This window comes from Schistocerca piceifrons, chromosome 3 (assembly GCF_021461385.2).
Source record: "Schistocerca piceifrons isolate TAMUIC-IGC-003096 chromosome 3, iqSchPice1.1, whole genome shotgun sequence".
Classification (NCBI taxonomy): domain Eukaryota; kingdom Metazoa; phylum Arthropoda; class Insecta; order Orthoptera; family Acrididae; genus Schistocerca; species Schistocerca piceifrons.
In genome coordinates this window covers 483,986,817-484,013,365 of record NC_060140.1, presented here as the reverse complement: position 1 = coordinate 484,013,365, position 26,549 = coordinate 483,986,817, and the positions used below count along the sequence as shown (strand labels likewise).

The 26,549-nt window shown below is 42.2% G+C and overlaps 1 pseudogene; it reads left to right on the top strand.

The window, feature by feature from the left end:
- Positions 1-4,672: 4,672 nt before the first annotated feature.
- Positions 4,673-4,790, top strand: LOC124790536 (annotated as a pseudogene).
- The last annotated feature ends 21,759 nt before the right edge of the window (positions 4,791-26,549 follow it).

The following is a 26,549-nucleotide window of genomic DNA, read 5'->3' as shown; positions in this document are numbered from 1 at the left end:
GATCGATTATGATATTTACAATTTTATAGTGGTGAAATAATACTGAATGCTTTCTCTAAAAACTACTTATAACATAGATTTCGAAGTCCATTCATTATGGAAATATATTAGATCTAACGACAACGGATAGTCCCGACTTCCTTCAGCATGATCACATTCAAGAGTATAAACGACCATGAGGGAGATTTCCATGTTCATGAAATTACATAAAGACAGAGTAGTGTCATTTCTCAAGCTCTGAGCATTAGCACGTAGAGGAACCGTGTGGAAGGACAGTTGACCAAGCTCGGGATAGTTATGTACGTGGTAGTGCTGTTCATGATAGGACGGTCGCTCCATAGAATACATTCTTTGTAATGAAACTTCTAAGGAACAACGAGTACTCCACAATGGGAGCAAAACGAAAGATAGGCTTACAGCTAGAGGGTTGCTATATGAAACGCGGGTGAAGCCTCCAACAATTCCTGTAGCACAATATTATTGAAACATCTCCCTCAAAACCCAAAAACGTTCTAGAAGTGTGTAAAAGCTGTCAGTGACACCATGACTACTGCACAGACACTCATGGGTGACACGGTAACTGAAACTGAGAATAGCAAAGCGAAAGCAGAAATGCTGAATGCCATTTTCAAAGATTCCCTTACAACGGAAGCAGGTGCGGCTCGTAGTTATAAGCTCTGAGGCGGAACCGTCTCAAAAGATATATTAAAATACATTTCGGTAATGTTTTACAGAAATTAAATTATCAGGATGGATTTCGGATATTTTACACTCGTATTTAAATAATGACAGACAATGCGTTCAAACCGTTGACATCGAATAACGGTTTTCGAACAGACACTAACTAGTCTTAAGGCTGCACCTTGAAATGCTATTAGCTCCGTATAGCAAAGGGTTTGGGAACGTGGCTTCTACCGAGTACAATTCGCATGAACCTTCCAAAGGCTCAATTCGCTTAGCCTGAGGGTGTCCTACCAACATCCACGTGATTACCATGTTCTACTGCTTACAACAAAGGGAATCAACTAAGTGGCTGAGCCTTCGCTATTGAATTCCTCTCTCTGTATATGTCTATCATGCTTTTATGAGTCATTAATCGACATTTAATATTAATGTTATGACAGAGCGGAAGATAATTCTTTGTTTTTGGCATTGGCAATTATATCTGCTGTTAATCGATATTTAATATTAATGTTATGATAAACCGAAAATAGTTTTTTGTTTTTGGCATTGGCAATTCTATCTGCTGTAGGAAAGGAATGCTAAGTTTGTAAACGTCTTGCTAGAGTGGAGCAGAGTACGGTAATATATGAAAAAGTTGTGTCGAAACTTTTTGCTTAATGTTAAGCTCGACTCTCTTGCTTCTGTACTCTGCCAGTCCGACACAGAGCCTCTGTAGGAGAAATGGCGCCTGTCTCTATTTATTTGTGTTCTGTCCTTGCATAGCCCTGCTTCCGTTCAGTCATCCCGTACGAACGAGAAAACAAGAGAAAGAAGAGATAGAGAAGATCCAACGGAGAGCAGCACGCTTCGTTACAGGATCATTTAGTAATCGCGAAAGCGTTACGGAGATGATACATAAACTCCAGTGGAAGACTCTGCAGGAGAGACGCTCAGTAGCTCGGTACGGTCTTTTGTTAAAGTTTCGAGAACATACCTTCACCGAAGAGTCAAGCAGTATATTGCTCCCTCCTACGTATATCTCGCGAAGAGACCATGAGGATAAAATCAGAGAGATTAGAGCCCACACAGAAGCATACCGACAATCCTTCTTTCCACGAACAATACGAGATTGGAATAGAAGGGAGAACCTATAGAGGTACTGAAGGTACCCTCCGCCACACACCGTCAGGTGGCTTGCGAAGTATGGATGTAGATGTAGAAAGGGAGCATTTCAAAACTCTCTCCAGTACATTCAAAGTGTTTGGTAGAGTCGGGTGTGATTTGATGAATTATTACCAATTCAGACCTCTGAATAGGCAATGCTGGAAGCAAATAAGGTCGCCTGATGGAGTGGTCGAGCCACTGCTTTTGTATACATAATAGAGGACAGTTATCTGATCCGAACGTTAGTACAGGAAGAGTAGCGTGTGTATCCTTCCGGATGGACATTTAAGGTGCAGAGGCTTCTTGTAAGCACCACCTTGACATTCCTGCAAAGTTCCGTAGCCGTTAAGTAGCTTTCTCGAGTTTCAAGCTCCAGACTGTAAGCTTTGTTAGGGTGATCGAGCAGGTTCTTCTGTGTTTCGTGTGGATTTGCATGCGAAATCTTGTATTTTTATATAGTTTTCTTTGCCAACCACGTATTGCTACTATGGCCTTCAGAAAAACACGTGCTATTTACTCTATCTCATACCACGGTAGTAACACTGCGTGCGTTGTAATAAGCATAATGACTTAGCATTTGCAAATGAAATCTCGTAATTTTAAACAGTTTTCTTTGTGAACCAAGTTTTTGCTACTGTGGCTTTCAGCCAAGCTCATGGTCCTTACCTGTCTCACACCGTGGCAGAACCATAATAGAATGATTGCATCCATTGTGAACAGCTCAGTGATACACACTTTGCGTGTCAAATCTCGTAACTTTAGTTTTTTTTCTGTGACTCATATTTCCAGTCTGTGGCCTTCAGCCAAGCACGTGGTCTGTACTCTGTCTCACACCACATTAGAACCATAATAAAATGATTGCATGTGTACAGTAAGCAGCATGACAAGCAATATGCATATGAAATCTTGCATTTTTAGTTTTCTTTGTGTACAATATTTTAGCTGTGGGCCATGACCCAACCACACGATAGTTACTTTATAGTTCCTTGTTTTTTTGGAGTTTGAGCAGATAATTGCTAGGATTTTGTTTCACACTACATCAATAGGAAGTTCACATCTTTTTAAGTAGCCGCTTTATATATATACACTCCTGGAAATTGAAATAAGAACACCGTGAATTCATTGTCCCAGGAAGAGGAAACTTTATTGACACATTCCTGGGGTCAGATACATCACATGATCACACTGACAAAACCACAGGCACATAGACACAGGCAACAGAGCATGCACAATGTCAGCACTAGTACAGTGTATATCCACCTTTCGCAGCAATGCAGGCTGCTATTCTCCCATGGAGACGACCGTAGAGATGCTGGATGTAGTCCTGTGGAACGGCTTGCCATGCCATTTCCACCTGGCGCCTCAGTTGGACCAGCGTTCGTGCTGGACGTGCAGACCGCGTGAGACGACGCTTCATCCAGTCCCAAACATGCTCAATGGGGGACAGATCCGGAGATCTTGTTGGCCAGGGTAGTTGACTTACACCTTCTAGAGCACGTTGGGTGGCACGGGATACATGCGGACGTGCATTGTCCTATTGGAACAGCAAGTTCCCTTGCCGGTCTAGGAATGGTAGAACGATGGGTTCGATGACGGTTTGGATGTACCGTGCACTATTCAGTGTCCCCTCGACGATCACCAGTGGTGTACGGCCAGTGTAGGAGATCGCTCCCCACACCATGATGCCGGGTGTTGGCCCTGTGTGCCTCGGTCGTATGCAGTCCTGATTGTGGCGCTCACCTGTACGGCGCCAAACACGCATACGACCATCATTGGCACCAAGGCAGAAGCGACTCTCATCGCTGAAGACGACACGTCTCCATTCGTCCCTCCATTCACGCCTGTCGCGACACCACTGGAGGCGGGCTGCACGATGTTGGGGCGTGAGCGGAACACGGCTTAACGGTGTGCGGGACTGTAGCTCAGCTTCATGGAGACGGTTGCGAATGGTCCTCGCCGATACCCCAGGAGCAACAGTGTCCCTAATTTGCTGGGAAGTGGCGGTGCGGTCCCCTACGGCACTGCGTAGGATCCTACGGTCTTGGCGTGCATCCGTGCGTCGCTGCGGTCCGGTCCCAGGTCGACGGGCACGTGCACCTTCCGCCGACCACTGGCGACGACATTGATGTACTGTGGAGACCTCACGCCCCACGTGTTGAGCAATTCGGCGGTACGTCCACCCGGCCTCCCGCATGCCCACTATATGCCCTCGCTCAAAGTCCGTCAACTGCACATACGGTTCACGTCCACGCTGTCGCGGCATGCTACCAGTGTTAAAGACTGCGATGGAGCTCCGTATGCCACGGCAAACTGGCTGACACTGACGGCGGCGGTGCACAAATGCTGCGCAGCTAGCGCCATTCGACGGCCAACACCGCGGTTCCTGGTGTGTCCGCTGTGCCGTGCGTGTGATCATTGCTTGTACAGCCCTCTCGCAGTGTCCGGAGCAAGTATGGTGGGTGTGACACACCGGTGTCAATGTGTTCTTTTTTCCATTTCCAGGAGTATATATATATATATATATATATATATATATATATATATATATATATATATATATATATATGTTCTTTTCTATGGTCACCACCGATATTAGGTTTACAGGTGCAGTATACCAGAGTACAAACGCTATCAGATCCTGCCATCAAGTTACATGTCCCCCAACATCGGGTACATACTAAAGATCTGTAATTTAGCGGGGATCTACTGGTGGATGTTTGAGTAAATGAATGTTTCCTTTTGGAATCCATACATAAGTCTCACTTCCTTACCTCCGATCAGCACTGTGTAATGTTAAATGAATCATTCACCTTACGGGATTATATTCATCATTAATCTTTTTTGTGCCAACGGCCTTGCCGCAGTGGTAACACCGGTTCCCGTCAGATCACCGAAGTTAAGCGCTGTCGGGCTGGGTTTGTACTTGGATGGGTGACCATCCGGTCTTCCGAGCGCTGTTGGCAAGCGTGGTGCACTCAGCCCTTGTGAAGCAAACTGAGGAGCTACTTGGTCTCGTAAACTGACATACGGCCGGGAGAGCGATGTGCTGACCACGTGCCCCTCCATATCCGCGTCCGGTGACGCCTGTGAGCTGCCGATGATACGACTGCGTTGGGCCTTCCAAGGCCTGTTTGGACAGAGTTTAGTTTTAATACTTGTTGTGTATTGAATAATTAATTGAGGCAAAGTATGCTCATAGTATGTCAAGTTTGGTTTTCTTGGAGTAATAAAACAACTCAAATTGAATGAAGCCAATTTAGGTGCTAATTAAACCTAATCACTTCTTTCCTCATCATATCCTCTATGTAAGCAACTTCAGAGCACTATCTGTTCTGACAAAAGTATTGTACTGATAACAGAAAAGGTCGATTATCTATATTAAGGGAATGTAGAGAATCTCGCTCATTTATGACATCAAATTTATGACTTATAACTACTATTCATGCAGATTAATAGAATGTTATTCGTTGTGTAAATAAACGTTTTCTCTGCGGGGTACATCTGAAAAGTGAATTTGGCGGACGTAAGTGCAAAATGAGCGACCTCTGACGGCCTTGGCAGCAAATATAGTAAAAATCAAAGAAAGACAGGAGTCATACCACACATCTAAGCGTACAACCTTTCACATAAATGATACAACCTAGCAACACCTTCAACAATGATTAGAGAAAATAAGCTCACGAAACTTGTACCGCTACTAAATTGTCGTCCACTTGAGGGTCATGCTGATCGTTGAAGTTCGGCTGACTTCGGGCCGTTATGGAATGCTTGTGCTCGTTGTCATCTTTAGCTACGTAATAATGTCGTTAACTGTAGCAATAAAGAAGGTGTTGCAAAAATAGTGTTGATTCGTGTACGGTATTATGTTTTGCGGTTATTATTATTCAGAAAAATAGCCAGTACGCCCAGAGAGCTAGAGGTAGTCTGGAATCGCACGATCGCTACGGTCGCAGGTTCGAATCCTGCCTCGGGCATGGATGTGTGTGATGTCCTTAGGGACTGATGACCTCAGAACTTAAGTCCCATAGTGCTCAGAGCCATTTTTTTTTTTTTTTGATACCTTTCGAGACATTTGCTTAAACATTTGCAAAATTGAAGCTGCCGGTATTTGGTATCCCTAAAGCTGAAATTACAGTAAGTTATATCTCCAAGAAGAATATTCCCGTACAGTTTAATAATACCATCTGCAATATTGAACTATGGCCCGCGTCATTTCCGAAGTTTCAGCAGTTTGCGCATCCCCCTCTATTAACTGCTAGCAGCCAGTAAGATTCGTTCTCTTTCCAAGCGGCTAATAGCGAATTACAGCTAGACGGCAAGAATCTCTCCCCTGCATAGTGGCGTATAACGCAACAGCCAAATTTTTCATTCAGCTGTAGGCGTTTTCTTTTTCGTGCAACAATATAGCTGCGAATATGTATCTGTAAGTGTTTTAGTGCGATTAAAGAAAAAATATCTGATGACGGCAATAAACTTGAAGTGCTTCACAAGCAGGTGAGGCGGATTATTTACAGTACTAATAACGTTTTCAAATGTGAAAGTGAGACTCTTATTGTTGATATTTGACTGCAGAAGCATGTCGTGTTGGCAAGAGAAATGTAGAGAGAATAGTAAACGAATATGTCAGAGCTGTAGAAACTTTAGAAAATGTTCCTGTCTTGTCGCCTGGCAAACATCGCAATCGCAAGAAACCTGTATAGTCCAGTAATGGGGTACTTTTTGCTTGCAAAAAAACGAGGTAGAAGATTTTATTTTTTTATCTTGTACCCATGGTTGACAGCATGTTGAATTCGAGTTTTCAAACTCCAAAACCATTGGGACAACTTTTTGCGGCCAAAAAACCAAGAAAATTTGTCGCTTTTTTCAGGTTTTTGCCTATTACTATGCATCTCACTGAAAATTTTGCTATTACTAAAATGATTGAGAATTAAATTTTGCGTTGAAAGACCCACTTAAATGCCAACATCGACATCTAGTTTCTCAGTTTTAGGCAATATTAGACGTTAATACCACCTGAAAGCCAAAGTAATTCCATTTCGTTGTTTTTTGTTTTCTTCATTCATGCACAGTTTTATTCATTTTTACCCATGCCTCAGTTGGTAAAAGAGTGTTCCTAAAATAGAACTCAAGTACACAGTAATGACTGATATGTCTATACGTATGACTAAGATAAAAATTTGTACAAATGAACAAACAGAACGGTATGGCAATATTAAAAAACAAAATTTAAATATCAGGGATTCACATTTTATCAAATTTCAATTCCATCGACGTCGTTTGGGAGACTACAGCAAGTCCCTGTCCAATATCCGATCTTCAGGGTCCATTGCCCCACCGTCACCAACTTCTTCGACCTGGAATACATCTTCGATCTCTTCCTCATCCTCGAGTAGCTTCTGGGGCGTTGTCGCAAGATATGCCACAACAGCGTTTGCACGTCGAGGAGCGGTTCAGTCCAGACTTGCGACATCCATATACTGTACTGCAGTACATCCTATTTTGCATCTTCAGTGGCGCGTGAGGGGCCATATCTTTTGTCATATCACAGGAAACAAACCTGACGAGTTTTTCTTCCGGCCTCACTGGCGTGTATTAGTTTTCTTCCCCAGCTAACGTAGTACTTGATGGCAGGATCGCAATGAGTGCCACCTAGTCTGTTTTGTGAGCACACAATCTGAAAACTCACGTCCGTGAGTTAAATTGCCTTTCATCTTCATCGTCTGCATTAAAGTTTGCTCTGTTGTCATTTCAGACCATGTGCCACATCAAGATTTATCACTTTGCCTAACAGTGAAATAGCCCGCAGTTGTAAATTTGTTGAATTCAGCTGCTTCTATGCGGTCATCCAATGTGAGCATCTCTTGTAAGTAAAGATGAACGCTTTTAGCGCACAAGAAATGACCAGCAATATGAAAGTATGATAGTTTTTTATTGATGGCGTTTAAATGCAGATTCCAGTTACCATTACGCTCAGCCTCAATGAACTTTCTGTGAAAATAACCACGTGATAATATTGCAGCCATAGTTTAGCTGTTTTGCCTCATGCTTTAATGCTGCAAATCGCATTTTCATACTTGTTTATCACATTTATGTAATCTTCGTTTTCATGCCATTTGAATACTGATGGTCTGTTATGGGAAAGCAACAATTTCTCAATTATTTTCATTTCATCTTCTTTGAACTCAGTCTCCTGAAAGATATAATATGGCAATCCCACGTGAACCAGTGTATGAACTTTTACTGCTCTAGAGTACGCATGCCTACTCAAAACTTTACCAAAAGTGTTTTCAGCAAATATTGTGGATAGTAAGTCTGTCAAGCCACTTGCTGGCACTGTTACACCGATGCTCTCCAAGAAATACATTAAAATGTCACTCCCACCTCATCGTATATTGACATGCTCTAACTCACTGAAATCACTTCTTACAATATCCATGGCTTTCAGGTAATGTGACTGATCGAAAGTGACAAAACACCACGTTTGACAATGTTTTATGCATCTTTTCAATCTGTTAGAAGAGATGTATACGAGTATATCGTGTCATACAGAGTTGGAGGATAATTTAAGGATGGGAGGCTCATTATTTTTGAACGAACCGACTGCCGGTGATTTCAGACTTCTTCCTTGAATACATCCCACTCTGGCACGTCAGTATATTCATTCCACTCTCTGTAAGGCCACCGATCTCATATGCAGAGAGTGCTACCTTGATACACTCAGGGTCGTCGGAACTGAGATCCTCTATAATAATACTGTTTAAGCCAAAATCATTTACTATCTAATAGGTGATCAGCTGAGGTACACCAATTGTAGACAAAAATTCAGAAGTTGAACGTCTTCTTCGGCGATCAAAGTTCTTGTCAGACTCCATAGCTCTGTAGGGAGTGAGTACCATGATTCATCCCATGGAACTGAAAGTATTCAACCCGTCAATCATGCAGATGTTAAAATCGGCTTTATCAAAGATGAACTGGATAAACCATTCACTAGTTATGTCAGGATGCTCAGGTCGAGCAATCGAGGGCGTTTCAAACAGGGGAGCTTCCCTATATGGAGCTGCGAATCCAACTGCACCAAGAGTGTCGACAATAAATCTTGATGGGAATCTTTTGCACGTGAATGTACTGAGCCCAGGCAGTAGTGGAGATAGAAATGACCGTAGTTTTACTGCAGAAGTCACTGCAAGTACAAAGCAACACACTTTTTTTCATTTATCTAGAGTTCCCCGTTTGTTTTTCGTAATCAACGACTCAAAAAAATGGAGCAATCATTCAGAGATCACCAATTGGACATCTGATAAAAAAATCATCAGGTGGGTGATATTGCGATGTATCATAGACCTGTGCACGGATGTCCTCACGAAATATATCTGCAGCACCACGTACAATTCTCAATGCTAGAATGCGATAGCTCATTTTGAAAGAAACTATCAGACAGTACATAGCCCGTACTTTTGAAACACACTACTGAGCTCTTTTTATGTCTGTCCACAATCATTATTTCTTCACCATACTTCCGGAAGAGTCGGATTTTCATGGTCCTTACATCTGCCTCCCAGGCATTCGTGATTTGGTGGGTGGGGGCTGGGGTATGGGTCATAGGAAGAGGGATGGTATCCATGGAGACGACAGTGGGAGAGGAGGAGGTGGTTACTTTTTGTGGGAAGTGGCAGGAGCAGAGTTGGCATTGAGGCGCTTCTGGGTTTTTTTGGAGAGTGTAGGCTGGGAGGAGGGGAGAGGTGGGGGGAGGAGAGGGAAGCGGCAGGTGGAAGATCCTGTAGGCGCAGTGGAGGTGCTGGGAGATGCGGCTGGTTCAGTGGTGGCAATTGTGGCCCAGTGTGACATGACACAGACATTGGACGCAGGGAGGCAGATGATGAACTGACGACGGGGGGGGGGGGGGCTGCAGCGAAGGAGTACATGAGGGTGGGGACAGGACTGAGAGCTGTTGCACGTGTGGAGGCTGGGGGAAGCGCATAGAGTTGGGGGTAAACAGTAGGGGGTAGGGGAGGAGATGGGGGAATGGGTGAGAGGGGGGAGGGGAGCGGATGTATAAGGGGGGAGGCCAGGGGCGGCACTCCAGGAAGTGACAGTAGAAGTGGGGAAGGGGGAGGTGTAGATGACGGTGGGCGGGAGTGGACAGGCAGGCGGATGAACGGACGGACAACAACAGCGGCAGGCGACAGTAAGCACCGGGCAGTGGCGGCTTATAGACAGCAGGTGGCAGCGAGCACTGGGCGGCGGCGCCGGTGGACGGACGACAGTAGCCAGCAGGAAGGCAGTCAGGCAGGCACGCAATCAGACGGACAGGCAGACAGACAGGTAGACAGACGACACACGGCAACAGCAAGGGGCTCTTGCAAAATGTAGATTGTACCCTGAGGATAGCCCAGGCAGTGGAATCCTACGTTTTGGAATTCAGGGGATTCAACCCTCAAGATGACTGCACCTTTTAATAGGCCGCTGTACAGCCTACAGAAAAGTGAAAAAAACATAATGAGAATACAAACAATAAAAACAGGTGATACAACGGTGACATTTTAAAAACCTGTAAACTGGCGGAAGGTTAAACTATAAAAACACGGGGTTGACGATGCGGATGCAGACACACAGTAAGTAGACAGGCACAATTAAAAACCACAGCGATAGTCTGGTTTATGTTCGCACGAGATAAAAGACACAACTAGCCACAGTATGGAGTTTGTTAGCAATACTGAACAATCACTCAAAACAGCACTGTAGCTTAGACAAGGCGGCACATAGGAGGGGGAGACCGCACCTCTTTTTTTTTACTTTATTGTTATTTTAATACCTTGTACAAAAGGTAGGTCGGCAGCGGCCTATCAACGCTGCTCTTCGGCCACGGAAAGCCATACAACAGATAATATGTAGACAGATACACAGAAAATATGAATATGAAACAACAGGTGACACACATAATGATAAAAACGAAGACGTTCGAACTGATGACACTGAATTGCATAAGCAACTGCAAACGTACACGAAGGCACAATGAGTACACTGTCGAACGGTGAAGGACACTGAAGATACACAATTCCACTGGAATGGAGAAACACTGCACAGAAAACACTGACAATGATCTATGACGCACTGCACACACTATTGCACGAAAAAAGGGGGGTGCCAGAGGGAATAGGGGATGGTAGGAGGGAGGTGGGGAGGACGCCAGTGGGAGAGAGGAAGTGAGGGGGAGGGGAGAGAGTAGAGTTGGGTATGGAAGCCTGGGGGGAGGAGAGGGAGAGAGGAGGGAAAGAGGGAGAGGAGGGAAAGAGGGAGCCCTGGAGGAAAAGCTCTGGAGGAAGAAGGTGAGGATCAAATCCAGTAGGAGGGGTAGATGGAGGGGACGAGGGCATCATCCAGGAGGGGGAGTTGGCGGAAGCTACCTTGGACAAGGGTATGGAGGGTGGTAAGATGAAGAACTGGTGAGATGCAGGAGTACAGGCGTGGCAGCAGATTGGGGTGGGAAAGGATGGTAGAGACAAACGGGTGAGGGCGATCAAGTTTACGGGAGGTGTAAAGGATTCGTATCCATTCAAGGAAGAGGAGGAAGTGTGGGAAAGGGATTAAGTTGTAGACGAGCTGCGTGGGGGATGGGAGGCGGATGTGGTAGGCGAGGCAGAGCGCATGGCGTTCCAGGATTTGAAGGGACTTGTAATAGGTAGGAGGGGTAGAGATCCAGGCGGGATGGTAATAACAGAGGATGGAGCAGATGAGAGATTTATAAGTGTGGAGGACAATGGAGGGGCCCAAACCCAATGTGTGGCCAGAGAGGAGTTTGAGGAGGCAGAGTCGGGAGCGTGCCTTGGCTTGGATTGTCCGGAGATAACTATCTATCTGTGTCGTGGTACAGCCTTCCCTAACATAAGGAATTTACAACTTTAAACATAGTTGCCCAGAGTAATTTGTGGAAAGAATAAGCAAGATTTGTATGTATATCACCCTTCAGGTTAGAATCTCAAGCAACTGAATGGAATACAGTTAAATAATTGTTTTTCTAAGTGATAATTTTGTCTGATCAGTAATGAGTTTTAAGTTTGCCTTAGCATAAGGATCTGTTACTGTGGAGTTTTTCAGTAGAATCAATTTTGCATTGGATAAGCAGAGCAGGTGATTATTTATTAGTTGATGAGGTAATAATGAAATAATAACTCAATGAATAATGTTAGGGTCTATATGGTTAGGGAGCCTGTATCTGCAGTAGGGATATTTTTTGAGAATGCACACCACTGGCTAACAAGGTAAGAAAGGTAAATAAAATAATGGAGCTGATTGACATGATTAATGAAAAAGATAAATGTGTAAAAACAAATGTGGTGTAACTGTATTGATGATCTAATTGTGAACTAGGCAACATTGAGTACTGTTTATACTGTGCAATTCATGACACTGCAGCTGGAATGAGAGATTAACAAAAAGAACAATATTTACAAGTCACATAATACTGCATCTTTGCATCTACACGTTACCTGAAAACTTCTGTTTGTGTTCTGAGGAATTATGAGCTTAAAGAAGTGGTAATACTGAAACGAAGAACAATAAGTTTACTGATTAACTGATGTGAATATTCTGACAGATCAATTATTTGGTAACATTTAGTGATTTTGTGAGGATTTAATTTTCTGTTTCAATGAGAGCAGTGCTCAGATTGGAGTAGAGAAGTGGGACAACGATCTGGTACAACTTCCATCCCCTTAATTTTGAGTTGAGTATTAAGTAAGTTATGTGATGGTGACTCTATTCTTTTTTATAATGTAATGATTAGTAAATCTATGCTACTGCACGTCTTGAGTTTTTACTAGAGGTAATGTACATATTTTAGAAACTAAGGTGATATTTTCCAAGTGGGAAAGAAACAAAAGACTTCAAGTAATGTTTTGTAGTTTAATGTGTACTTGATTTAAAAAAATTTTCTAGTCACCACCTTTCGCACTACAGTAAATTCCAGTGCTAATTATTGTATTGTTATGAGAACTATCTCTTTATTTATGGTGTAATGACTATCATTTGCTATTAGTGTTAAACATTATTTTCTTATACTTAAGTTAGAAGTAAAAGTAAGTGTACTAAAGTAGGGTATTTTGTCTGACTTCTTCATGTACTGTGGCGGAGGAGAACCACCTCCAAGGGAAGTGATAGCAATGTGTTTCCTTACTAACTGCCACTTGGACCTGTGGAAGGCGTGGACAACTTGGTGAGAAACTGTGTAAATCCTCATTGAAAAGAGTAAAAGTGCTTGTGAAAAATACTAAACATTGAGCAAGTGAAATTTTCTGTCAGAAAAGAGAACAGTAATGTGCAGTGTAATTTAACTTTTTGCAACCCATGAGGATTTAATTTTTTTTAGCAAGACAGGACTTCTACAAAGTGATATGTATCTTTCAATATAATCCTTGCTTACCCAAAAAGTACATCACTTATGATGAAGATATCTAATTTTTATTAAAAGTATAACCTGTGGATATTGTGTGCAAATGTACATTACACTGTATGTATATATTTTGTATGGGGATTTTCATATGGCTAGTCCATACTAGTATAAATTTTGAAAAACATATGTGCTGTGGTTTTGATAAGATTTCTTATGCAATATTTGTTTTGGTGTAGATTTTTAACCCACTGTCTGGGGTCACTCATGGTCATTGAATTGCCATGTTAGCTATTTGTAATATCTATCTGGTCAATCCAATGAGGGGGTGATGTGATGAAGTGAGCCAGAATAATTTTGCTCACCCTCTTGTTTTGCCATCTGCCTCCTTAAAGTTCATTTTTTCACTTCTGACTGATTACCATTAACATATGCGAGTATAACCTGCATTTTCATAAAAGAGAAAGGTTGGCACTTAGTCTTAAAGAATATAACATCAGATCTATTTTTGTGCCTAGTTTTATGTACGTAATCGATTTTCTACTTTATTTTGACTGTGCCTAGTTAGTATCTTTTGTTATAGGGTGAAATCAGTAATTCTTTCATAACTTAAATTATATTGTTGACATATGAACAAATATAAATTCTATAATAATTATAGACATTTGGAAGATGAAACACTAGCTTTCTTTAAGTATTTTTTTGGCTCTATTCGAAAACATATTAGCAAAGCCAGCCCTTAATTAATTCCAAAGCAAGTAACAGTTTTGTCAAAAGTATTGTTTGCATAACTATATGTGCTAATTTCACGATTTAAACAAATAATTCAGCTTATCCTTGTAGTGGAAGAAACCGTTAAAAAGATCCAAGTTTTCGATGTATTCAGTTAATTTCATGAGTTAAGTTTTAATTGTAATTTCTGTAAATTTAACCTCTAACAATGTGTAATTTCAGTACCTATTATCGTGAGGATATATAAGAGCCCAAATTTTAGTCCTGAGACAGTCATTTCACGGCCGAGTTTCAGACGAGGGACCTGTATCACCTTTTATTACCAGGTCTTCGTCATTCACCAGCCATGGCTGGACAGACTGCGTCAAAATTACAATCAAGTGATTTACAATATAATGAATTACAGAATAACATCTAAACTTTATACAGGTAATGTATATAGACTATGTCATGTTCACTGTGTCCATTTGCTTTCTTCACAGTCAAAGAATTCTTGGACCAAGTATAATGGGCGTTGTTTTAGACCTTCAGCAATTTGTTTCTTGAAGTTGTCCAGTGGCTGGGTCTGCAGTTCAACAGGTAGTTTGTTGAACATCCTCGGGTATTATGTTTATGGATGTTATGCCTCTTGCTGTAGGCGTCTAGGATTTCCCTTATCTGGATGAGGCATAACAATACATAGTGGTTACAGTCATTATTCCCAGTGTTCTGAATAACGGTCAGCAGTGTCCCTGGCTGCTGCTCGATGTAACAATCCTCATTACCTTCTTTTGCTGTAGCAGCACATCCTTGCAGTCTGCCAAATGACACCATAGCTGTAATCCATACAGAATGTGGCTATGGAACAAAGCATATTAGACAGTTATCAGAAACTGGTCCGTAATCACTTTTTTTAATCTTTGTAGGAGGTATATTACATGAGAGAGTTTCTTGCATACATGCACAGTGTGTCCATTCCATGAGAGTTTGTGGCCTATGGTGAAGCCTAACAGTTTCACAGATTCTACATGGTCAGAGTATGTGTTTGTTCCAAGGCTGCATACCATATGCTGGGTTTTTTCTTCGTTTACTTTCATCTTGCTGGCGATGAACTATTTTTTAGCGTTTTCGAGCTGTACATCAGACTTCATAAGTGCTTTGGCAGAATTTTCCCCTTTGGCAATGAGAGTGGTGTTCATAGTATGAAGGCTTTCACGACTGGATGACATATCTTCTGGTAAACCTTCTGGGATGTAAGGTCGTGGTCCTTGAAGAGTTTCATGGACCACGATCTTACATCCCGGAAGGTTTACCAGAGAGTGGTGTTGTCCGCAAATTGTACTGTCTCACCAACTCCACTTAGATCATTTACAAAAATGAGGAAGAGGAGTGGGGCTATGACTGAACGTTGTAGCATGCCATGTTCTACCTTCTGTTCCTGGGACGTTGCTACTTGGATTGAAACAATTTGCCTTCTGTTTTCCAAGTAAGACGAAGTGTAGCTAGGGCTGTACCTCCCACACTATAGCATTTTAATTTTTTGAGCAAGATCTTGTGGGGGATGCAGTCGAAAGCTTTGCTTAGATTGCACAGTGTGAGTGCCACAAAGACTCTCTCCTCAAATGCCAGCATTACTTCTCTTAATAAGTCTTATGCTGCTAGGACTTTCCCTTCTGGAACCCGTGTTGTGCATCTTTGAAGAGATTGTTTTCTTCAAAATAAGTTAGGATCTGATCTTTCATGATCGATTCAATCACTTTTCCTAGTATAGGAATGACTGATATTGATCTAAAACTTGACACATTATCTGGGTTTCCTTTTTTGTGAACTGGTACTGTCCTTCCAAGTTTCAAGAAATCTGATAAAACTCCTGCAGATAGGCAATTGGTTATACACTCCTGGAAATGGAAAAAAGAACACATTGACACCGGTGTGTCAGACCCACCATACTTGCTCCGGACACTGCGAGAGGGCTGTACAAGCAATGATCACACGCACGGCACAGCGGACACACCAGGAACCGCGGTGTTGGCCGTCGAATGGCGCTAGCTGCGCAGCATTTGTGCACCGCCGCCGTCAGTGTCAGTCAGTTTGCCGTGGCATACGGAGCTCCATCGCAGTCTTTAACACTGGCAGCATGCCGCGACAGCGTGGACGTGAACCGTATGTGCAGTTGACGGACTTTGAGCGAGGGCATATAGTGGGCATGCGGGAGGCCGGGTGGACGTACCGCCGAATTGCTCAACACGTGGGGCGTGAGGTCTCCACAGTACATCAATGTTGTCGCCAGTGGTCGGCGGAAGGTGAACGTGCCCGTCGACCTGGGACCGGACCGCAGCGACGCACGGATGCACGCCAAGACCGTAGGATCCTACGCAGTGCCGTAGGGGACCGCACCGCCACTTCCCAGCAAATTAGGGACACTGTTGCTCCTGGGGTATCGGCGAGGACCATTCGCAACCGTCTCCATGAAGCTGGGCTACAGTCCCGCACACCGTTAAGCCGTGTTCCGCTCACGCCCCAACATCGTGCAGCCCGCCTCCAGTGGTGTCGCGACAGGCGTGAATGGAGGGACGAATGGAGACGTGTCGTCTTCAGCGATGAGAGTCGCTTCTGCCTTGGTGCCAATGATGGTCGTATGCGTGTTTGGCGCCGTGCAGGTGAGCGCCACAATCAGGACTGCATACGACCGAGGCACACAGGGCCAACACCCGGCATCATGGTGTGGGGAGCGATCTCCTACACTGGCCGTACACCACTGGTGATCGTCGAGGGGACACTGAATAGTGCACGGTACATCCAAACCGTCATCGAACCCATCGTTCTACCATTCCTAGACCGGCAAGGGAACTTGCTGTTCCAACAGGACAGTGCACGTCCGCATGTATCCCGTGCCACCCAACGTGCTCTAGAAGGTGTAAGTCAACTACCCTGGCCAGCAAGATCTCCGGATCTGTCCCCCATTGAGCATGTTTGGGACTGGATGAAGCGTCGTCTCACGCGGTCTGCACGTCCAGCACGAACGCTGGTCCAACTGAGGCGCCAGGTGGAAATGGCATGGCAAGCCGTTCCACAGGACTACATCCAGGATCTCTGCGATCGTCTCCATGGGAGAATAGCAGCCTGCATTGCTGCGAAAGGTGGATATACACTGTACTAGTGCCGACATTGTGCATGCTCTGTTGCCTGTGTCTATGTGCCTGTGGTTCTGTCAGTGTGATCATGTGATGTATCTGACCCCAGGAATGTGTCAATAAAGTTTCCCCTTCCTGGGACAATGAATTCACGGTGTTCTTATTTCAATTTCCAGGAGTGTAGCTGTTGCTAATGGCTGTGCTATTTCTCCCATAATTTTCTTTAGGACAGTACAGGACATCCCGTAGATATCTTGACTCTCTGAAGTTTTGTAAAATTTTACTATTTTCATTATGTCATTTGCATGTACTTTTTCCCATGTTTCAAATTTACTGTGAGTATTATTTGGTATGTAAACAACAGGATCTATAACAGAGTCTGGGATTTCAACAACAGTGTGTTCTATAAATTTGATAAAGTAGTCATTGAAGTCATCAGGACTGCAGGCATTAGAAGAGGAAGTAGGCTTCTTCCTATGTTCATTTACTAGAGTCCAGGTTGCTTTGCACGGATTATAGGCTTCTCTTATGAATCTATCATTACCCCTCCTTTTAGCTTCTTCTACTTTTTTCTGTAAAATCTCTTGGCCTCTTAGTAATTGCTGTGCAACAGTTGTTTACTATTTGGATCTGTGGCTGCTTTGGCACAGTCATTCCACATTAGAACAATGTTTTTTAGGTTGGCTAGCTCAGGTGTGTACCATGTTTTTGCATTTTCTATTTTCATTTTTCCTTGTGCTTTACTTGTGTGGCTTTTCTTTGATATCAGTGGGAAAATCTCTTCAAATTTGGTTTTTAGTGTCTGGAAAAGAACATTTAAGGCATCACTGGGTTTTACTTCTGTAATTAATTGCTGCCAGTTTATATTGGACAGTGAGGCATTGAAAGTGTCTAGTTTTTCTTTTGCCACTGTTCTTCTGTGAAACACATAATTCGATTGCCATGTATTTGTCTGTTGGTTACCCAGAGTCTTCGTTTGTAGTTTCATGACTAATGCACTGCGGTCTGCTATCACTGCATCAACTACATTTATTTTGTAACTCCAGGTATCTATATTTGTAATAATGGTGTCGAGGCAGGCATTACGTATAGTTGGAAGTCTGTTTGCTACAAAGAGACCACAACAATTTGCTAAATTCAGGAATGCTCTCTCTTTTGTAGTATTTTCACCTATGTGTACATTAAGATCGCTAAAAAGTGCAATTTTTGGCTTAAGGTGTGTTCTGTGACGTAAACAACTTCCCAAGTTAGTAATAAAGTTTTCGAAATTTCCATTTGGTGAACGGTACACTGAAACAATAATCATATTCATGTCTACTAGTTCTAAGCTAGCCAGTTCTAAATCCATATCTGAGCGGTAATTTCTCAGGTCCACAAACCTAATGTTGAGATTTTCATTGGCATACACAGTCACGCCTCCATGAGTGATAGTTTATTCATACCATGTGCTCACCATGTTTAGGTATTCAATGCATTTGTAGTTTTCATCCTCTTCTTTGTCGAACCAGTCCTCACATACACATATCACCTCTGGCTTTGCATCTTCTATAAATATAGATAACAGATCACATTTTGTTCGTAGACATTGAACGTTTACACTAGCTAAAACTATGGGTACATTATTTTGATTCCAGTTTCGTTGACCTGCAGTTGCAATAGTAGGTTAGATCAACAACATTGCATCCGTGAAATGAGTGTAACACAATTAGGCCGTGTGTTAAAACAATGACAGTGTTTGCTCCATACGTACCTTTCTATTCTACAAGAACTGTGAACTTTGTGATAGGTTTTTACTGCTCATAGGTGTTCAATAGTAAACTATTGCAGATGTATGTGGAGGTTTGCCTGCACACTAGTAATGAGGCTTATCGAATGTTAAACAATAACGCGCTGGCCACTTATAACTGTATATTTTTGGGGGGTTGTGAACGGAGAAAGTAAACTCTGTGAACGCAACTGTGCACCTGCCGTTTACATTATTTAAAGTAGTCAGTGTTGTGCTTCCACTCTCCATCTTTCAGCCAGTATCACAACTTAGTACGTCGAGACCGAGGATAGCAAACGAAGAAATAAAGAAGGCGAACCGCCACAACTTCAAATACCATTTCTGCTTTGTGCAGACTTCAACGTGCACAACTGTGTGTGGGGTTGTGAAATAAATGCCTTAGATGGCATAGATTTGCTTACACTTCTCGATAATCTCTGTTTATCACTTCTAAGTCATGGTTTTCCTACCATGATACATAATTCATACAGACGATCGTCAGCTGTTGATTTGACATTGTTCTCTGCTGACTTCCATTGTGTAACTGAATGGACGGCCAAACACGATGCTTTTGGCTCGGATCATTTCCCTCTGGAAATTGCGATAGATTCTCCTATAAATCCAATTAGTTTTATATATCCAGACAACTGGCATATGAATGAAACTGATTGGCTAAAGTATACTGTTACATGATACAAAGAAAAGGAAGGCATTAGCTGCCACTGGGCATTGAAATACACTAACGGAATAGTTGAAAGGTTGCAGTGATGTATATACTGCTACAGTCCAGGAGAAGTGGCACTCCTGTAACAATTTCTTAGGTCGGAAAGCTGCCCATCAACAGTTTTTTTCAATTATTGAAGAAGCTGCAAAAACCTCAATTCCAAGAAAAAAAGGAAAAGGAAGTCATCATTTTGAAGCAACAGCTCCCTGTCTGGTAGACAACAAAGTGCTCTAGAGTTATATAACAGCGAAAACTTGCGTACTGTTACTTTCGGAAACTAAGAACGGTAGAAAACTTCGTTGCATATCGGAAAATAGCTGCGATAGTCTGAAGACAGCTAAAAGACTGTAAAAAGGGCAGCTGAAAAAAGTTGTGAATCCTTAAATAATAAAGTTAGCACCGCTAATGTATGGAAAAAATTAAATTTTTTTTTAAAAACAAGAAGCCAACTAGTCGTCAGCTATTTAATGATGTCTGGTTTGAAGACTTTGTGAACTTAATATGGCCAGCTTCTGTAGCTGAGCAGCAATTTTATCCCCAAAACACAGAGATCACATTCCTCCTCTAGTGATACCATTTTCATATTAAGAAATGATGAACAGTAAAAAGGTGGCAAATGCCTCGCCTGACCAGGACGGCATCCAGTAGAAATGACGCAGCACTCAGAAAACTGCTACAGACATTCAGCCAAATTTGGATGAATGATACACTGATAGTAAATCTGACTCAAGTAATGCTACCTATACTGAAAGAAAGAAGAGGAGCGAACCACGTCATATCGACCTATTTCTCTGTCTTTCTACATGGTGAAGAGCCAGGTTAAAAATCGCTTGGAATGATCGTTGGAATCGAACCAGATTCTGCCGTCGAGTCAGTATGAGTGCAAAAAGACAAGATACCTTAAATATTTTATTTCTTACATCTATGAGGCACCCACAAGGATACAGAATGTCACAGCTGTCTTTCTTGATGTAGTTGGTGCATGAGACACTGTTCGTAACCTTTGTTGCTAAGGAAGTTAGAAACCGCTGGGATGACGCCACATCTGATTCATGGAACGAGCACTTTTTCGCTGAAAGACGTGTACGGTTTAACTTCCAGAATGAATTCATTGGATCACGTCTGTTTACAACAGGTCTCCAACAAAGAGCAATCCTCAGCCCCATACTCTTTGTACTCTATTCTACAAAGGTGGAGAGAATTACCTCTCCTCCTGTAGCAATTCTCCAGTATGCAGACAATATTTGTGTGTATGTATCGACCAAGAGTCTGAATTAGGCAGCATGTGAACTGTCAAAGGCGATGGTGTACTGAATCAAACTTTCCATAACTGTGGATTGCGAATATCTCTGGTAATATTCGGTAATAGTACCTTTGACGAAATGTACTACACCAAGCTGTTAGCTCAGTCTCGCCCTCTGCCAATAAAATACCAATAAAATCCCAGCTAGTTTCCTTGGCATTCTCTTTGATTATAGATTGAGTTGGCGACTTCACATTCAAACTGTCGTCAGTACGTAAGAAATTGAATTGAACATTATCATATCAGTGACTGGAGCATGGAGGGGGATTCATGCCAACATTCTGCTGGCAGGCTGTATGCTCAATGTCCCCCTCTGCCAATAAAATCCCGGCTAGGTTTCTTGGTGTTCTCGTTGATTATAGATTGAGTTGGGGGCCTCACATTCAAACTGTCGTTAGTACGTAAGAAATTGCATTGAACCATATCACATCAGTAACTAGAGAATGGAGGGGGGGGGGGTGGTGGGGTGGATTCACTCCAACATTCTGCTGACTTTATATCATGCAACGATATGTTCCTGTGTAGATTACAGATGTATCAGAATGTTGCTAAAATGACATAGCGCTGTTGAACAAACTGCAGTACAAAGTCCTATGCACCTGCCTCGTTCATCCTCCACTAAACCCATTCTTCGAGAAGCAATAAGAAATTTCTTTACTTCTTTGCAGGACACAGCTGTGTGATTGTCATGTTTTACACAGTTTCTTATGTATGAACGGTACAAATACTGGAAATACCTGCAAACTAAAATTCACTGCACTGAAGTCCTTCCAACATCCCTATGTGATTATCATGGCTCTTCTCAATTCATTCCTGTCAAAATGTTCAGTGTTTCACTACTGGAAAAGAACACTGGCAGTTTTCACCTATGTCGTACCTGGTGGAGAAGTGGGTATGCTATACTCAAATTTATACTGAAGGCTCAGAAATGCATTGGAACCTTATATGGGATATGCTTTCTTCTGCCTGCAAACTGAGGAAGAAGGGAAGTTTCAACAACCAGGCGATGCTTCCTTATTTCTCGTTGAAACTTTCGCTGTTCTGCAGGCAGTACAACATCTAAGCTCTCTCCAGATCCCCAAAACAGTAGTAATCAATGACTCGCAAAACGTTCTGAAATCTATTAGGTGCCGGAATTGGAACAAAGGAACATGCAGGTATACTGTCCAACTGGCACAGCACTACTATCAAGCCATCAAGACTGGTCATGTTATAGAAGTCGTCTGGATTAAATCACATTCTGGCACTGGATATGTAGGATTTAGTGAGATGTACACCGATCCAGAAGGAAGACACATACAGCTTGTCAAAAAACACTCTTAATACACCCAGAGTTTACACAATATAATGTTGCTAGGTCATAAGACAACGCGCCAAACAGAATATAAAGAGACCTTATAAAAACAAAATATTTCCCCTTGTTACAGTCAATTTTTGCTGTGATTTCCCGGTCAATCTTGTTTACCCCCCCCCCCCCCCCCCAGCTCCCCACGATCTTGTTTCTTTCAAAAATGTTGAAATATGTGTGAAATCTTATGGGACTTAACTGCCTTAACTGCTAAGGTCATCAGTCCCTAAGCTTACACACTACTTAACCTAAATTATCCTAAGGACAAACATACACACCCATGCTTGTTTCTTTGCCCCAGGAATGTCAGCTTGCCCTCGTCACAGTCAGTGGACGTCCTGGTGTAAATGATTGCGGTGTCCACTGCTGCTCATTTGTATATTCGACGCCCGTGTCTGGCGAATTTGTCATGTGAGATGAAGTGGTAAAGGGGGTCATCCCATCCCGTAGACATACTAGACATACCTTGGCCTCTGGTTGATTCTGTGTCGATTGTATCCTGTGCAAGATGAGCTGGCTTTAAGTGCTTGATTGACCCCATCTACATTCCAAAAAGTTTTTACAGTGTTTGAAGCCATTGTGACTATTTTTCGACCGTGACTGTCTCAAGAAATATGTAAAGGTTTTTTAAATTACCGCTACCAGTCACAAACTTTGTCAACTATTGAAATACTTATTTATTTCGAGGGATTGCCTATCTTCAGGCTAAACGGCATTACAAAAACAACTTTACAATGAGGTCATACTGATATTACATAGTCTTTTCGTAAATGCTGTGGTCATCTTTGTTCTTCTGGCGTGGCAGTCTCGTTGTGATGCGCTGATGTGTTTCCATTTCCGTGGCTCTCTTTGTTGCTGTTCACAAATAGCAGTAACTTCGAAACACGATCACAAACAGTTCTGTTTCACTATCCCGTTACTTATGGGATGGTAATTGGTGTTTCCAATGTGTGAGCAACCATGTAGCCAAAGCAAAACCTGAAACAATGATACCTCGATCGATGATAATCGTCTGCAGAGACCTGAATCATGAAATCCAGCCATTAACCAGCATCATTGCCACTGTAACTGCAGTAATGTCTGCAATAGGATACGCCTCCGTCCATCTTGTGAGACAATCTACAATAGTGAGAAAGTAACAGTAATTGTCTGAATCTTGGAACAGCCCTACCATGTCAACATAATGTGCAAGAATCACGCCGTAGGCTTAATTATAGTGCCCCTAGGTGCTGATACATGCCTGCCTACTTTGCGTTGCTGCCAACGTTGACACAGTTGACTCCAACTTCTACAATCCTCCTTTATCCTCCACCAAATCACTTTCTTTGTCAATAGTCGCACCATGGCAAGCATTCCTTGATGAAACAAATTATGAAATGCTGAAAGTGTTTAGGGACGAAGAGTCGAAGCGTATTACGAAATTTGCCACACCACAAAGATATGCCTATTTTCTGAACATGCGTCTTCACTTATTCCAGACTGGACTGCCATTGTTCAAGCAGGGAACAAACCTCAGGGTCCAGTCGTTGGGCCTTAACAAGACTATACCACTGTAGAGACATGCACAGCATCTGGACAGAAAGTCCGCGACCACATTTCTGCTTCCACTAATTTCACGCACTTCTGTTATAAATTTGACGCAAACGCTACATGTCTGCATTGTCTAGAAGACCCGTTGGAGAATCCTTTTGCGAAGGATGCCATTAGTGGACAATGGTCAGTGTATATGGAGAAATATTCCTCTTCAAGTGAGTCTCTAAGATGTTGAACGGCAGCTTACGTGGTATACAACTCTCTGTTGATGGTGCTCCAGTTCTTCTGCTAATGGTTGTCACGTGCCATCTATGAACTGCTTTAGTACCACTCCCACTACCACTTGACTAGCAACAACCATGAGCGCCGTAGGCCCCCTATGGTGTGGATGTGCAAGCAGTATAATCCATGCTGCGTGTCCAAATTGAACTTTGCATCATAATCAGAATAACACAGGTCCCGCAGTATGGTATTTATCTGCCGATACTAGGCAAGCGACTTTCAAGTACAACATCTGACCTGTACGGGAATATACATAATGTATGTACGATTACAGGTCGTAGACACATGGTTGACGACATATGGGAGTTTGGGTCTGACCATGAGTCGTATAAGGCGACCGCACGCGATAAGCGATAAATCCAGGTTCGAATCCCAGTCCGGTACAGATTTTCATTGTCGTCATTCCATTCTACAGCAGATGGTTCTCCTTATTCGCAATTGCGAATTCATTTAATATCTATCGAAAGCTGCCAGATATTCAATTTGCCGTTTTATCTCTCTTGTTCTGCCCAATTATTTTCCTTTAGGAGTGTACTCAGTGCCTCTAGCATTGCAGCAGCGCGGCTGGTGCCGATAGTGGTGACTCTTCACACCAAGAAAACTTCTCAAATCTCGTATGTTTTAGGCAGACATATATTGTGGATAGCATACATGTGTCTCAACAAGAATGTGATTCTGCCCACTAAATTTCAAAGCCTAGGACCTTTACACAGCTCTTTCCAAGAACACATTTATTTTGGCTGACTACCACTCCATATTCCTGTAGACGCTGAAAAACTTGGAGCAGGTGGAGCTCGTGCTAAGTAATGGACTCTGAGAAAGCCAGCATGTCAAAAATGGTTCAAATGGCTCTGAGCACTGTGGGACTTAACTTCTGAGGTCATCAGACCCCTAGAACTTGGAACTACTTAAACCTAACTAACCTAAGGACATCACACACTGTAGTGTAACGACGGTAGTTTCTTACAAATGATTTTCTTTCGACATATGGCCATGTGTAGACTTCGTCACCTACGTCAGTTACAACCCACTTCAAAATTATTTATATTCTTTTTAAATTGTCTCAGAATGGTTCTTGAACGAAACTGTAATACATCATTTGAGTCGTATGCGCAGAATTACGTCACTCGGGCCAATTGGTTTGCGTAAACTTTTTTCAATTTTAGATGTCGTTTGTTTCTCCTCAGAAATTATATTCATACACGTTATCTGATTTAATCGATATTAGGACCACATTGAATAAACTTTTTGAGATTCAAAGTCGCGATGAACGCTGTCAAAATTCAATAATCTTGTCAAATATATTATTAATTCATTCACATAATTCTTCATAAATAAATCCTCGGAACACGTATTTCAACTTTAATAGCATCCACTAGTTTATTATCTTCCTACATACAGACGTGAACCTGAGCCTTGACGAGAAAAAACTAACATTTTCAATAAGATTAAACTTCCTATGATATCATTGTTGTACAAAACATTACAAATTCTCAATTATTTGATTTTTAGAAGCACGACGCAACAACTCGGTTTCAGGATCTTCTGTTGCTCTTTGGCTGTCGACCCGCGACGTACAGTGGCCAGCAATTTTCTCTCCGGTCCCGGCAACGAAAATGCTGTCTCCGTTCGTTGCACTGCCCTCTCCGTACATGAAACATAAAAAATAAATACAAACTTTAGACAATTCATAACCATTACAAATATTACAAAAAATACATAAACAAAAAACTAAATTAAACCTATATTCACCTGCAAACTGGGCTGACACTGGTGGAGGGGTGACGCTTCAATCTCGCGTCCCACTACATACCCCACCCACAAGCTCAGTTTGTCAGGTTTTAACCGATAATAAAACTTCTTCTATATACAATATTTAACTGTTAATATTACACATTTTTTCTCACATTTTCAGTAATCTAAAGTCCTTGCTCTTAGATAGATTCCATCCTTTTATGACGATATTGTTTTGACTACTTGTCATTTACTTTTAATTGTGCTATTATGGTAATTCATAACCGAATATATGGAGATTACTCCTTTTCATTTAATAGTTGCTAGTAAATAATAATTTAGTACGTTCTTTAACGTTGTTACATTAGGACAGAGCGTTCAAATTGTGATACGTTAGTTTCAGTTTTATTCATTTACTAGAGTTATTCTTTCCACTAATGTATATTACTAATAAGTTTCTCACAATAACTAATAGTGCTATTTACTTTACGTCGTTTCTTTCCCTAATGCTTTATTTATGCCTGAGGTCAAGAAGAAATCAAGCAAACTTTCTTTAGAATCTCGGCACGGCTTTCTTTACCTTCGGACACTCTGTTGGGTAATGGCAATTTATTTAGGAGAACCAAGCGAGAGAGCCCCGTTTGGTGTGTTCTATATTAACACTATTACAAATCTCTATTAAAGGCACTCTGCTATGTTCTCGTGAGCCATATAGCTCTGGACGCCCATGGTCCCTAAAATTATTAACCATCCCCCTTGGTTCCTACTATCCGAGTAAATATAAAAATATACAAAATTCCTT